The sequence below is a fragment of the Cyanistes caeruleus genome, chromosome Z (genome assembly GCF_971803275.1).
Source record: "Cyanistes caeruleus chromosome Z, bCyaCae1.hap1.1, whole genome shotgun sequence".
Taxonomy (NCBI): Eukaryota; Metazoa; Chordata; class Aves; order Passeriformes; family Paridae; genus Cyanistes; species Cyanistes caeruleus.
Window position 1 is genome coordinate 50,104,095 of NC_141732.1, and position 13,131 is coordinate 50,117,225.

Sequence of the window (13,131 nt, forward strand, 5' to 3'; positions counted from 1 at the left end):
CGTTTTCAAAATTATTTCTTGCCTCTTGGAAATGGAGTTTGAGACTCATTTCAAAGTACTGGTGTCCAGGTATCACTTTACTAAAATTCTACTGTTGCAGGTGTCTAAATTGCCTCCAATAACCAATATTTTACCTAATGATCCATTATAAATTTAGGATTAAATCTGTTTTATTGTTACTGGATGAAAATCCCTGGCCAGTATCTTAAAATCTCTTACATGTCTATGTGTTCTGCTCTTAATCTAAAAGCTGGGCTGCTTGTGCTGATACCAAAAAATAAACCAACCCAAACAGTAGTTTAGTTGTATTTGTAATTGTCAGCTGAAACTATTGTCTTGCTGAAATATCTTATCTTTTTTTAATTTCAGTATGCTATTTTGGTATAAAATAACCATAGTGAAGTTATTAAAAGTAACAGTTACATGAAGCTAGAATTTGTTGAACACAAAAAAAGATGTGGTCATTGTCCAAAGAAAGATGACTGGAATGAAAGGCAAGGAAAAGAGTTGAAAAAATTTATTCAATACAGTTTGGGAACGTGAGAAGAAGCTGACACACAGCAACAATATCTTAATACATAAATGGTTTTACAAAAAGGCTGTCATAAGTTGCTTTCTGTGGCTAACAGAGGGGGACTGGATAGGGGAGGGAAGAGTTGAAAGACAGTGGCTTGAAAATTAGCATGGATTAACAGTAAAAGCTTTCTTAAATATGAAGAGATGAACAGAACAGGGTATATATAAAAGATGTAAAATATACTGCATTTTAAGAATTGTATGAATAAACATCTCTTGATAATGTCCTCAAAACAGATATTCTGCCTGTGGTTCTAAAGGTATTGTGGTGGTTTTAAAACCATGGCTGTCACAATTTCTACACCTATAGAAACTTCCGATTTTGATCTCCTTGTCCATGCTTGTGGTGTTACTTAAAACTGCAGAAATTGTTTGGATAAAAAATTAATTTTGGGAATCTCCTGTAATTCATTGCCCTTGGACTAACAGACAGATTTCCACATATCTTAAAGAAGAAAAAAACAAAATTAAAAATAACTAGTTTTCTGGTTAGGAATTAAGAAAATTATTGATACCTATATATTAAACATTGCACCTGACTTCAGCTTGGGGAAAGGTCACACCTTGACCCAATTAGAGAAAAGAAGAGCAAGACATATAGGAAAACACAGAAGGAGAGCATTTGAGATGCAATAATAAAAATCAGTTATTTTGTCTCTTCACCCATTGCTGTCTCTCTGTGTTTGAGAATTCACAGCATTCTAGAACTTACTGTGTTCCATTGACAGGACTCAAAGAAATGGCATGAAGCTGTGTCAGGGGAGTTTTAAGTTGTGCCTTAGGAAAAGGTTCCTCCCCCAGAGGCTGTTTGGGCACTGAAGCAGCTCCCCAGGGCAGTGGTCACAGCACCAGCCTGACAAGAAGCATTTGGACAGTGCTCTCAGGCACATGGTGTGACTCTTGGGCCCATCTTATGTAAGGCCAGAAGCTGGGCTTTGATGATCCCATCACTCATCATGCCCTTGTGGATCCCATCCAATTCAGGACCTTCTATGGTTCTGTGACTCTTTCTGAATATCAAGAAGTATCTATAAATGTGCTGTAGCAGAACAGGGGAAGTCCTGGTCACGGACACCCATAATTAATTTTTTTAAGTCAATCAAAGAAATTGATTCTCTTCTTCTATGGGCATCTTGGCAAAAATGGGACCACTGCCTCTGAGTGTAGAATGTAACAATGTAGTGCATTTTTCAGCTCCCTGCAGTGATTGCAGAGAGCAACAGCCCAGTCTCTGGAGAATGTAAAATAATCATATGTTAGCCAGAGATGATGGAGAGATGTCTTTTGGCTTGATAGAGCATCAAGATCTATGTTCCTTTATGCAAAATGGGTCAGTGAAGTATTTGAATAAGCAAGGAACTTAAAACTCACATTTCAGTAGACTGCCAAGTGTGGATTGTTTCCTTTAATACTATTTAACTTTCCTCTGGAATACTTCCAGCCACTTTGAAAACTCAAGGTGTGTTTCATTATTAAGGTTCACAGCTATATATTGACTCAGATCTCAGAATTTCCATTAAATGCTTCAGTGACCGATTGTCAGGGATAGGCATAGGAGTTCTTGTACCTCCCTTCTTTATCTGCTGAATGCCGCCTCCATCCTTAACATTGGGTGCTTGTGGTTTACCTGCAAGTCAGACTGTAAAGAAATCAATTATATAAGAATACGCTCCTCTGGCAAATTGCAAAGGAAGGTACATAACTACAAGGTGGTAAAGAGGCACTGTTTAAATCTTGGCAGAGCATGTAATGAATTGGAAATGGTTAACCACAAAGACTTCTTGCTTCAAAGTTGTTGGAGGAATAACACTTTCCCCTCCAGTGTTTATACTATGGAAAAAACTATGTGACGTTAAAGTAGTACTAGTAATTAAAAAAAACTTGGCTAGGCTGCCTCATAGTACATTCAAAAAGAAAAAAAAAAATGCTGTGCACATTCACTATCAATTTCATCCCAGTGGCATTACTTAGCATAGTTAGTATTAAGATTTGAAGCTATTTTGCATAAACAGGATGACAGCTCAACACAGTTGGGGGTGTTTTTATTGCCAATTTAAATGGTGTTAAATTAGTGAGTACTTAAGCTATACTAAAACAATTTAGGGTCCAATCCACAAAAGTCTTGGCTTCAGAATATTGTAATATGAATGAAAACCTCAGTTTTAGGCTTCTGTTCAACACATTGCTTTGCAACTGGCAATCACTTTGAGCTTATTATTGCCTTTCTTAGAACTATCCCATCTCACTAGGAGTTCAGTCTCGACTATGTGGTCTCTTCAATGGGACTAGACATGCATGGTCCAGTTGAAAAGCTGAAATGCTAAAAGATTAACAGCAATAACTCATAATCATAGCAATAATAATTAATGAAAAGGATTCGTACAGGGCTTTCAGCACACAAAATATACCTGCTGAAGCTGTCAATGATTGGTATAATGGAAACAAAAAGCTTCAACTCTAAATTGGTTTCCCTCCTTAAAAAGAATTGGTATGCACTTACCTACTAGTAAATGTATTATTTCTTTGGGGTTTTTTTTCCCAACATGAGGAAAGAATCATTCAGAAGGCCTGTTTTCATATACCTATTGTGTCTGCTGTTGAGGAGATGGAATGCTGCAGCACCAGGAGAGCTGGGCACTTTATTTGTAGAGCTGTGTGTTGTGCCTTCCAGGGGCTCATGTGCTTTTACATTAGTCAAGCAAGTACAGGGAGTTAATGGTGCCATCATCTGTGAAGGCAGCTATTTTGCCCACCCTCTGTGCTAGAGGAAATGTACTGCTGGATTTTTTTCTTTTTTATCTTTTTTCTTTTTTTCTTACAATAAATTGTGAGTGAGAAGGAGTAAAGGAAAGATTTGGAGGATCAGAGAGAGATGAAAGTTTTCCAGTTGGCCCTACTGTTCTTTTCATTTTTTAAAAGAAAAAAATCCCCGCTTTGAGATATACTATAGCCACCAAATTGTTCATGAATCATTTCATTCTGGTGACATATATATTTGAAGATTTTATGGGTGGATTTTAGAAACTATTTATTCTTTAGTTATTGCTTTATTTACATATCTAATGGATTGATTAATGTGATAGCATCCCCCAGGAAGCAGAAGCCTCATTTCTGTTTTTTCAGAAGAAATTATTTGCTAACAGACAGGAGTTTCACAAACATACTAAGTCAGATACTCCTTATTTTTTCTGTGTTTTTAATAAGTTCCTTTTGGTGCACGTTCAGTACCTGTGACTGCCTATCTGTTGAAACAAAGTCACACTGGTCAGATGTGAATTATGGCAGTCTCCGTACAAATAAAATACTGCAGAACACTGTGGAATTCAAGCAGTATTTTTCACTGGCCTGGATGCTCAGAGGATGCTGGTCTTTCCAGCACTTTCCTAGAAGTATCAGCACATTATTTAAGAATGGGAATTATTACTATCCCATCAGGTATTGCTTACCTAAAATAGAAATGTGGAGGCACAGTGGACTAAAGTGTGACTTACTAAAGTGGAGACTTCACATCACCTGCTGCTTCATGTGGCTATCTATCTACCTAATATTAATTTTAAGATGCATATTCCTTCTAAAAGGGGCAGCAGTATCTGGGAATAGGCAGTGTCATGCAGAGAGGAACAGGTGCTTACATTTGCTACCACGTGGTCTTTCTTTGCTCCTCCACCCTTCTCATATTCACCATTTACAACTATTACCTCTTTTTACCTTTGTTTTTAACATTACCTTATTTCTTCTCTGTCATATTCTGGTGGATCACAATATATTTCAAAGCAGAAAGGCATAGTAAAACCTCTATGTGACTGTACCTGAGCAAATATTGAAGATTCAGCTGGCCCCATTTCTTCTTTTATTTCCCAGGTGGGCTGTTCCAGCTGGCTGCAGACCTCTGGAGGTTTGCTCCTGACAACAGGAAGAACTAAAGTTAAATAAAAGATTGTGGTGGAAAATCAGAGCAAATCAGCTGGAGCATGGGGCTTGGATCAGAACCTTTTGCTTTCCCTTAAAGAAGCCTGGCACTGTCTTGCTGTTGTTGGTGGGTTTTGATCTAAGTGTTTTACAGATGTAACTAAGCAAGCCTCACAGTCCGCTGCAAAACAGGTTGTAGGCCGCTTCATAGAAGGGATATAACTGGGAAGTTAAGTTACAGCAACAGAAAAGAATAATGTGAGACAAGGAAGAGATCCCAGATCTGTACTGAGACTGTTTGAGCATGCTTCCCTTGATTCAACATAATGGAAGAACAAATAGCAGCACAGCTGACTGTGTGCACCAAAGTGCACATTATTTGCTTCAGTTCAGATTCTAACCAGCTGGTCCCCTGCAAATCAGAGAGAGCATTTCAGTGCTCACAAATCAACAACTCTGCTTCTCATCAAACTGTCTCTGCAGTTGGTTTGGCACCTTGCTGTACAGACAGGTATCATATTGTTAGTATGGGGCTGAATATACTAATGATGAGGTGGCGCTCCTATGGAAGTATCTATGCTAACAGATGCATTAATACAAAGACCCAAAATATCATTATGCAGCTGCCCAAATGGATGCTTTCTTTTTTTAACTTTTGGAATAATTGTACTTGAGAATCTCAGTTTTCATGACAAATATTAAATACTTGCCTTATGGATGATAGGATAATAATTGAAATGTAGTAGAGTAGGGGCCTGAGTCCGAAGTCAGCCTGACACATACATCTAAGACTGAACTGCTTTCAATACTATCACTATTATTTTATTACTGGTGGCTCTTTGTTGATATTATTCAGGGACTTACTGATAGAGCTACAAAGTATGTAGTTAACTGTGCTACTGGTATTGAGAAGGGGATGCTTGCTGGCTGATGTGGAATTCAACTTTTTTCGTCTGACGTTAGAATCAAGCAAAAAAGATTATCAACACCTTGAACTGTGTCACTGGTGATCACTGGTGAATGAACTTGGTTGGTATCTAGAAATTGAGCACAGCACCAAAATCTTCCTGAAGACAAGAAGCCCTGAAATTGCCCTGTGGCTTTTTCTACCATACCCACATGGCATATTTAAAAGCAACTGTATGTCCCCAAACTCACCAACAAACAGAAACACATTAATAGAAATGAGCATTAAAAGTAATAATGTGAGACAGTAGCATATTTCAGTGATAGTACAGCACCTTCAAGAAGAGCTCTGAGAATGAAATAGCAACAGAAGGGATAGTCTCTCAGCATTATTCTTGCCAATTAGTATACAAATATGAGGCAAAAGGCTTCTGAGCATGCCCATATTCATACAGAAGTGCTCTGAAGCCTTAACAATGCACAGCCAAAAAGTGACAGGTATTACTTGAGAGTTTTCCCTCCAAACTGTCTGCCTCACCAGCATTTAGCAAGCATGACACCTTCTCAGAAATGGTATCAAAACAAAGATCTAAGCATTATTCAATGAAAAACTTGGGATGCAAAAGTTTCTGTGTCATAAATAACCATATTTGAAATTGGGATGTAAGGTTTGCCTTTTGGCAAGTCAAACAAAAAAGCTAGAAGACTTCAAATATAGCATTTGAAGGTTTGAAGACACATAAATTGCAACTTGATATTAGTTTGGTACCTGGGGTATTTAATAGAGTAATTTAATGGATTTTTGAAGGATTACATGGTAATTATATTGCAATAAATGGTGACTTAGTCTGGATTGTCAATGACACAGAACATGAAAACTTACTTCCTTATAAAGAAAATGTAAATCTCTGAATTTTAAAAAGTCTAAAAATTATTTTAGCAACCATTACAGCTATTAAGCAAACACTAAAAATAGACAACTTAATTGCTAATTCAAATTAAATAAAGGCTCCATTCACAATACAGGGTGTATCTACACAACTTTTGATTTCACATTAAATTCCTTTTATACACATTGAAAGTCAACAGGCCCTCATGGGGCCTGATTGAAAACTACTTCACCTGGAGTTCAGCAGACATTTACAATAGCCATTTTAAAATTATGAAGACTTAGCTAATCAGTTGCCTGGTCATCAGAACAAAAATAAAGTGTGCAGGACAGCTTTGGTTGCCACAAATGGATTCCATTGCCACAAATGGGTCCATTGCAAGAGACTCAAGTTCTCCACCTTGCCTCACTGACTACTACACCATCCCTCACCCACCTGCTTGGGATGAGGCTATCAGCCATATCAAGGGCTACTTCTTCAGGAATTTCCCAAGGAGCTTACACCTTTCTTCTTGAGTGTTTATGACAGCTGTGTGAGGCAGTACACAATTAGGCCTCAGAAGAGCTTTCCTTGCAACAGAGACAGCTGTATCTGCATGTGGATCAGCAAACAGGGCAGTAAAATCTGTGCTTAGACTGAAAGAAAAAAAAAAAAAACACCCAAACAAAAAGAGCCAACTTGTAACTTTATCAGCTTTTCTCTAAATACAATAGCATTACACATGAGTAATGTAATTACATAAACCATAGTTAATTCAAAAACTTAACTCCCCCATATGAAAATAACCATATAAAAAATATATTCATGAAAATGTATTCATGTACACATTGTGCTGAAACTATAGAAATGTATGGCTGAACTTACAGCAGTACTTTCAGAAAAGACACCTTTTAAATGCCACCTTGACAAACAGTGTGCAGATGGCAGGAAACAAAATATTTGGGAATCCAGACTACTTCCAGTGTCCTGAGAGATGGGTTTCAGAGGAAGCATTGAGTATTGAGTCATTGCTGACTCCAGCATCGCCACTGCCACAGAGTCCACCTACCACCAGCTGAATTTAACAAATTGAACTGAGTCTTGCTGGTCCTGTGTCATGACAGCCAGCCACATACACAGCAGGGACAGGCTGCAAAGACCACAGACTAAGTAGATGAACCAGCACTGTATTAGATGATGTATTCACCTGCCACACCCAGTTTCATAGATGAATATTGTCAGAGATTAATTTATGATTCATGTGTGATTGTGTGTCAAGGGCAGTTGGAATATACATCTGAATATCAACTTACTGGAATGGGAATGCATATATTTCCATTGCTTTGGATGGGAAGCAAGGCCATGAATTGGCCTGTTGAGCCTCTAAATATGTCCAGTATGAAAGAGTCATTTCCAGAAACTAGAGCAGACTCAGGTGTGCTAATTATTCACACCATTAATAAGAGTTGGTTCTTTTTTCCAGCCACTTGAGTACTTATTAAACATTGCAAACACTGCTAAACCGGTTTATGGGTAATAGTTTTATCAAAGTGATGAAATTGTTAAAGATTCAGAAGTAGAAAAGGGGCATTGTGGTGAATGACAAGTAGAGACTGTTCCAGTAGCTTTCAAATTTGTCAAAGCAGTAGTGGGTCCTTCTCTCTTGAAGGTCAGTTAAAAATTCTAGCTGTACTGTAAACATTTTCCTGTAAAAATTTTCCATATAACAGTGCCACACAATGTCCAAAGCAGTCCCTTAAATATAAAAATATCCATTTGATTTTTCTCAGGAGATTAGCTCTTCCTTTGCAATGCAAATATTTTCAAGTGTACTAAACACATTCTAGCACCTCAGTATAGGGACTAAACTATTTGCATGCAAAATTACCCAAAGTGGGCAGACTGGCACAAGCTTATGCTTCTGCCATATGTGCTAAAGAATTTGAGCCAGGAAACTAGTAGTATCTGGATACTATTTACAATTTAAATTTGACTTTATATTATTATTCAAAAGGGAAAAAAACCAAAAAATCTATCATTAAAATTAATGCTATATGTAATACTAAGTTTACCCCAGTGTCTTCTCATTACAATTTTCCACTTAAAAACTTGATCCAGGAAATGCAGAGAATTTTCTCATTACAACTCTGTCTTTTTTTCTCTCAGTGCTTCTACATTTTAGATTCTTTTCTTAAAAAAAAAAATCAGACTGTATCCCTCACATTTCTTTTAGACATTAGTTTATGTGTCACTTCACATTTTCTCCCACACACTTGTGTGTAGGAGGCTGCCACTGCACTTCATAGTATGGCAGAGTAGAAATCAATATTTTTATGTCTTGTAGACATTCAGGACCTACCATAGCTTTTGCTTGCATCACAATCAAGTTTGGAGAAGCTCTGTGGATTTTGGAAAAGCTGCCGTGGTTCTGTATTGACAAAATGGAAAAAAAATAGATCAGCTGTAATTACCAGTGAAATATCAGAATGTGGAAAAAGCACAGCTCTTGTGCTTCAAAAGTTCATGCAAACACCATTTTCCAAAAACAACTATTAGCACAACGTGGGACAGGGGATGAAGGGAGGTTTCTCCTGCCATGCCTGCAGCACCCATTGGCACTCTGACTGGTAGCAGCAGCTGCCCTCCATGGCGTGAGTCCCACCTGCCGAGGGAGCATGGGCTGTGTGACTGCACTGTGCTGCCTATCCTACCCACTTGAAGGGGCAGGCATAATTTGAATGAAGCTGGATTTGTGCTTCAGTGTAGCTGCCTAAATTATAAGTCTTGGTTATAATTTATTTGGCTTGAAGTACCGCTGTCCCAAGGAGCTGGATGTTCAATAACATGTTCTTCTTGCATCAGTGCACAGTGATAACTCTGTAAGTATCTTTGGGTAATTCTATCTTTTTCCTCTGAAAAAAATTCAATAGGAAGAAATATCTCACCTTTTTCTTTCTTTTACACTTAAACAAAATCCAAGAAGCTAAAAGTCGTCAGTAAGATCAACCCAAAAATTAAGGAATGTTTAATTCAAAATCAGTTTCAACTCTACAAGCAAAACAATTTCCAGAAAAAACTGTCAAATTTCTTTCTTCCCAGTTATTTTCCATACAGTACTTGAGTTGAACAGAGTGATAAGCAAACCTGCAGAGTGACTGGGAAAGCAGAGCTATCAACACTAAGCATTTCTCCTTTGGAACAGCAGAGAAGCACCTCACCCTTCTCACACTTATCTTCACTATCAATTCAGTGGAGCACTCTCTGCTGAAAACTGTCTTCAGCCAAAATAGGATCAATTCTGTATTTCTCCTTCTACCTAGTTTCTAAAAACAAATCTAACATCCACTTGACTCTTGTAAGAAGTACAAGAGTTAATGCTTGCTCTAGTTGCAGCATCCCAAGTGGCCAGTTATTCTTCCCATACGGAAAAGTGAGAGCACTCATGTGTTTTTTTTCCTCTGCAAATGAAATCCGGACACAAAGAAAAAGTTCTCGTGTGATACAAATTTGATGCATATCTTCTGTGGCCCTTTGGCTATGTTGAACTGAACAAAGATTATTTTTTTATTTTTATTATTAGTAGTATTGCTGCTTTCCGAGATAAAAATGATCAAGTTTGATCTCACCACAACCACGGCATCAAAGTATGCTCATATGTTTATCCAGCGTAGACTAATATTACTGAAGAATATATATTAATTTTCTCCACGCCTCTTTTCCTTTGAAATGGATACAAAGGGTCACATATACAAATAAACACAAATTTTAAGTTTGATTCTCTCTCCCTACCACTCATCACATTTGATTCATTTTCAGTCTCAGAAAAGCTGAACAAATGTCTCAGTGAACTCTTTCCAGAGAATATTTTGCTGTAAGACTACCTCTGATGTACTGACTATCCAAAAACATCCCACAAAAGAACTCAAAATCTGTGGTTGTGTAGCAATTTTAGTGGAAATTATCCACATTGCATGTCTACCCTAGCGCATTATTAGCAGCGCCGTTTAAACGCTGGTTTGATCTCAAGTACTGAATTGATGAAGTGCAGATCCCAGCCGAGACAAGTCTCTACCGAAAGGCATGCCGACATCTCCCTCTGCTGCCGGCATGCTGGTGCAGCGGCTGGGCGATCCTGGGGATAATTTGGGAGCTGGCCCCGGCGTCCCCTGAGCGCAGCAGGCACTTAGGATGTGCGCTCCCACTCTGGGAGCAAACCCATTAAATGCAAGAGCTTCCCTTTGGCATCTTTCATATTAGCCTTTTTGCTAGAACTGTGCATTGCTAAACACCCCATGCACGTGGTAATGAGCTCTTTGAAGTGTCTTTTTTTTATTTTTTGCTAAAACAACATCAACTCGCAGGCACCTCCTCACACAGCGCAGGTCTGGAATCAGTCTTGTACCAGATTTCCCCTCCTCGGTTGCAAAGAAAATCAAATCTCAATTGAAAAGCCTCTGAAAAACTTGTAGAAGACTGTTTGACCACTTTAAAATAAAGATATACAGGAATATAAAGTCAATTTCTGCATGCATAATCAGAGGAAAAGTATTATTGAAAATTAGGAATAGGGTCCAATTTGTGGCTGGCTTTTGAACAAATGTGCAAGCAAGATGTGCAGTGTCTCCAGATGCTGCCACACAGACATTTTCTCATTAAGGGGACAGTGACAGCACTTAATGCACTGGGGAGGAGGTGGCTATGGGGTCACAGTTCCCCCCTTCCAGCCAAAAAGAATGGCCTGCAGAGCAGGTGATGCCAGCTTTCTCCTACAAAGGGTTCTGTCATTGCAGGAGTGCAAGGGCACCTCCAGAAGGGCCCTCAGCTCTGACATTTCAACTCTTCAGTATGCAATGACACTCAATTTAGTTTTCAAAGGGTATGACTCTTCTATTGGAATCATTGCCTTTTGTTTCTGTCTCTGCGATTAAGTTTCTCTTCTTTCTCTAAATCCATGCAAACCTGTCAACCCCATCACCCATCTCTGCTTAGAATTGCTATCCTTTGAGCACCTGAAATAACATATGACAGACCTATCCAGTCTCACTCATTTGAAGTGAGCTGTCTCCTTTTGCTCTTGGCTTCATTTTCATGCAGCCATAAAGATTCACGGCATATATCAATGGAAAATGTAATATAACACTCAGAAGTTTTCAAATCTCACTCATTCAAATGAGTGTGACTTGACAAGTCTGATGTGATAAAATAATGCAAAGGGGTTTAAAGATTTCACTTAAATGCACAATGAAATGAAACCTTTCTTCCTTTTTTTTTTTTTTTCTGTTTTTTAAAACTTTAGAAATGAATTCTAAAAGGCTGCATCAAGCTGATAGAAAAGAGGAAGACTCTTAATGTAAGTCTGTCATTTTTCACTTCCAAACGAGAGTGTTTTGCAGTCACCCTCACTTACACTGGCAAAGTTTTGAAAGGGGAGATGGAAAGTGGTATTGATGTAGGCAATTGCAAATATGAAAAACTAAGGAGTTGTATACAATGGAGTAGTGTATTTACCAGAATAGACTTGCAAAGAACGAGCTGTAAATTAACTAAGAATTTTGCTGTACCTCACCTTAGCAACCACACTGTAAACAGAGGGTAGAAGAGAAAGGAGAAAACAAAAACAGAATGAAAGCTGGTAAAAACAGATCAGCCATCTACATCTGGTTGAGTATTCCAGTTGGTGTTTAATGGTTGTCTGATTAGATGTTAGGGCAGGAAAAAAATGGAAAAATATCTACACATATTAAAAAAGCAGAGAGTTTACAGGTACTGGTGAGTAAGAGTTATCCCAGGTATTGAAGACATAAAAAACAATATATAATTTAGGTAGCTGAGTATAGGCTTCTCTATTTCTTTTTAATGCATAATATTTTTAATTTTAATTTTAATTTTAATTTTAATTTTAATTTTAATTTTAATTTTAATTTTAATAATAATAATAATAATAATAATAACATTACTATTTCTTTTTCATATATAAATAGTTGTGGATGAGTCTTTAGAAGAGCTGAATTCACACACATTCCACTGAGGCTGGCAGGACCAGAAAGCTCACATCTTATTTGAAAATTTTCTTATTTCTTTAGACATGTGAATCCAGTTTCTTAATTATATGGACACTGTTTTAAAGCATGAAGTGTTCTACATGTTGTAAGGTCTGTTGAAGGGCACTGCACTCATGACCTATAACTCCATGGTAAAATGAGACTTGATTGGAAAACCATGTATGTACACATTCTGTTTACTTTAGAGGGAGCTCCACCTACAGTAGATGGACAAAAATCTCCCTTTTTTCAGCTTCCTGAAGCACATATTACTTCCTACTCTCAAAAGGAAGAAATTAGTCTAAACAGGCTCCTGTTTTAATCTCAGTCAATCCTTGTCTTCCTACAATTCATCTCAGTTCTAGAATTAAAGTTCTCGTCTTATTGCTACTTGTGCATCAATAATGTTAAATTCATTCAAAGACACTCAAAGTCTTTCAGTGTCAAAAATCAAGCAGGCCATTGCACTGTGAACAATTTAAAACTGCCATTGTACTTTCTATTTCATACCTATGACACATAACTGATGTGTTATGTGATCCATACCTTGGATCTCCTTTAGAAGACAAAACAGGAGAAGGTGGAAGAAAGCCCTACAAAGTGGTAGACAAAGCATAGAAGACAAAGGACAAGAACTTTAATTCCAGAACTGAGATGAATTGTAGAAACTGAACTATAGAAACTGGTACAGCTAGTCTTCATCTCCAGTCTAAATTTCCACAGGCTTCCACTGTGCTTCCATTTTGGAAGGGACCTTGAGAGTCTCCAATCCAGACTTCTGCACCAAGAAAAAGAACAACACTGAATTTAGGTCAGGTTTCTTAGGACAT

The 13,131-nt window shown here is 37.8% G+C and overlaps 2 long non-coding RNA genes across 2 annotated transcripts in view; one reads left to right on the forward strand and one right to left on the reverse strand.

Moving 5' to 3' along the window:
• The window catches only part of LOC147648435 (uncharacterized), a 33,965-nt gene extending 27,551 nt beyond the window's left edge, over positions 1–6,414 (forward strand). Inside the window, exon 3 of the long non-coding RNA XR_015280298.1 lies at positions 4,438–6,414. This is a non-coding gene — a long non-coding RNA (uncharacterized LOC147648435). The remainder of the gene's footprint in view (positions 1–4,437) is intronic.
• On the reverse strand, positions 503–8,691 carry LOC111940872 (uncharacterized). The gene is made up of 4 exons (XR_002869744.2): positions 8,620–8,691; positions 6,717–6,916; positions 4,386–4,479; positions 503–2,215 (listed from the first exon to the last, which is right to left on the reverse strand). It is a non-coding gene; the product is annotated as an uncharacterized LOC111940872 (long non-coding RNA).
• Positions 8,692–13,131: the final 4,440 nt, after the last annotated feature.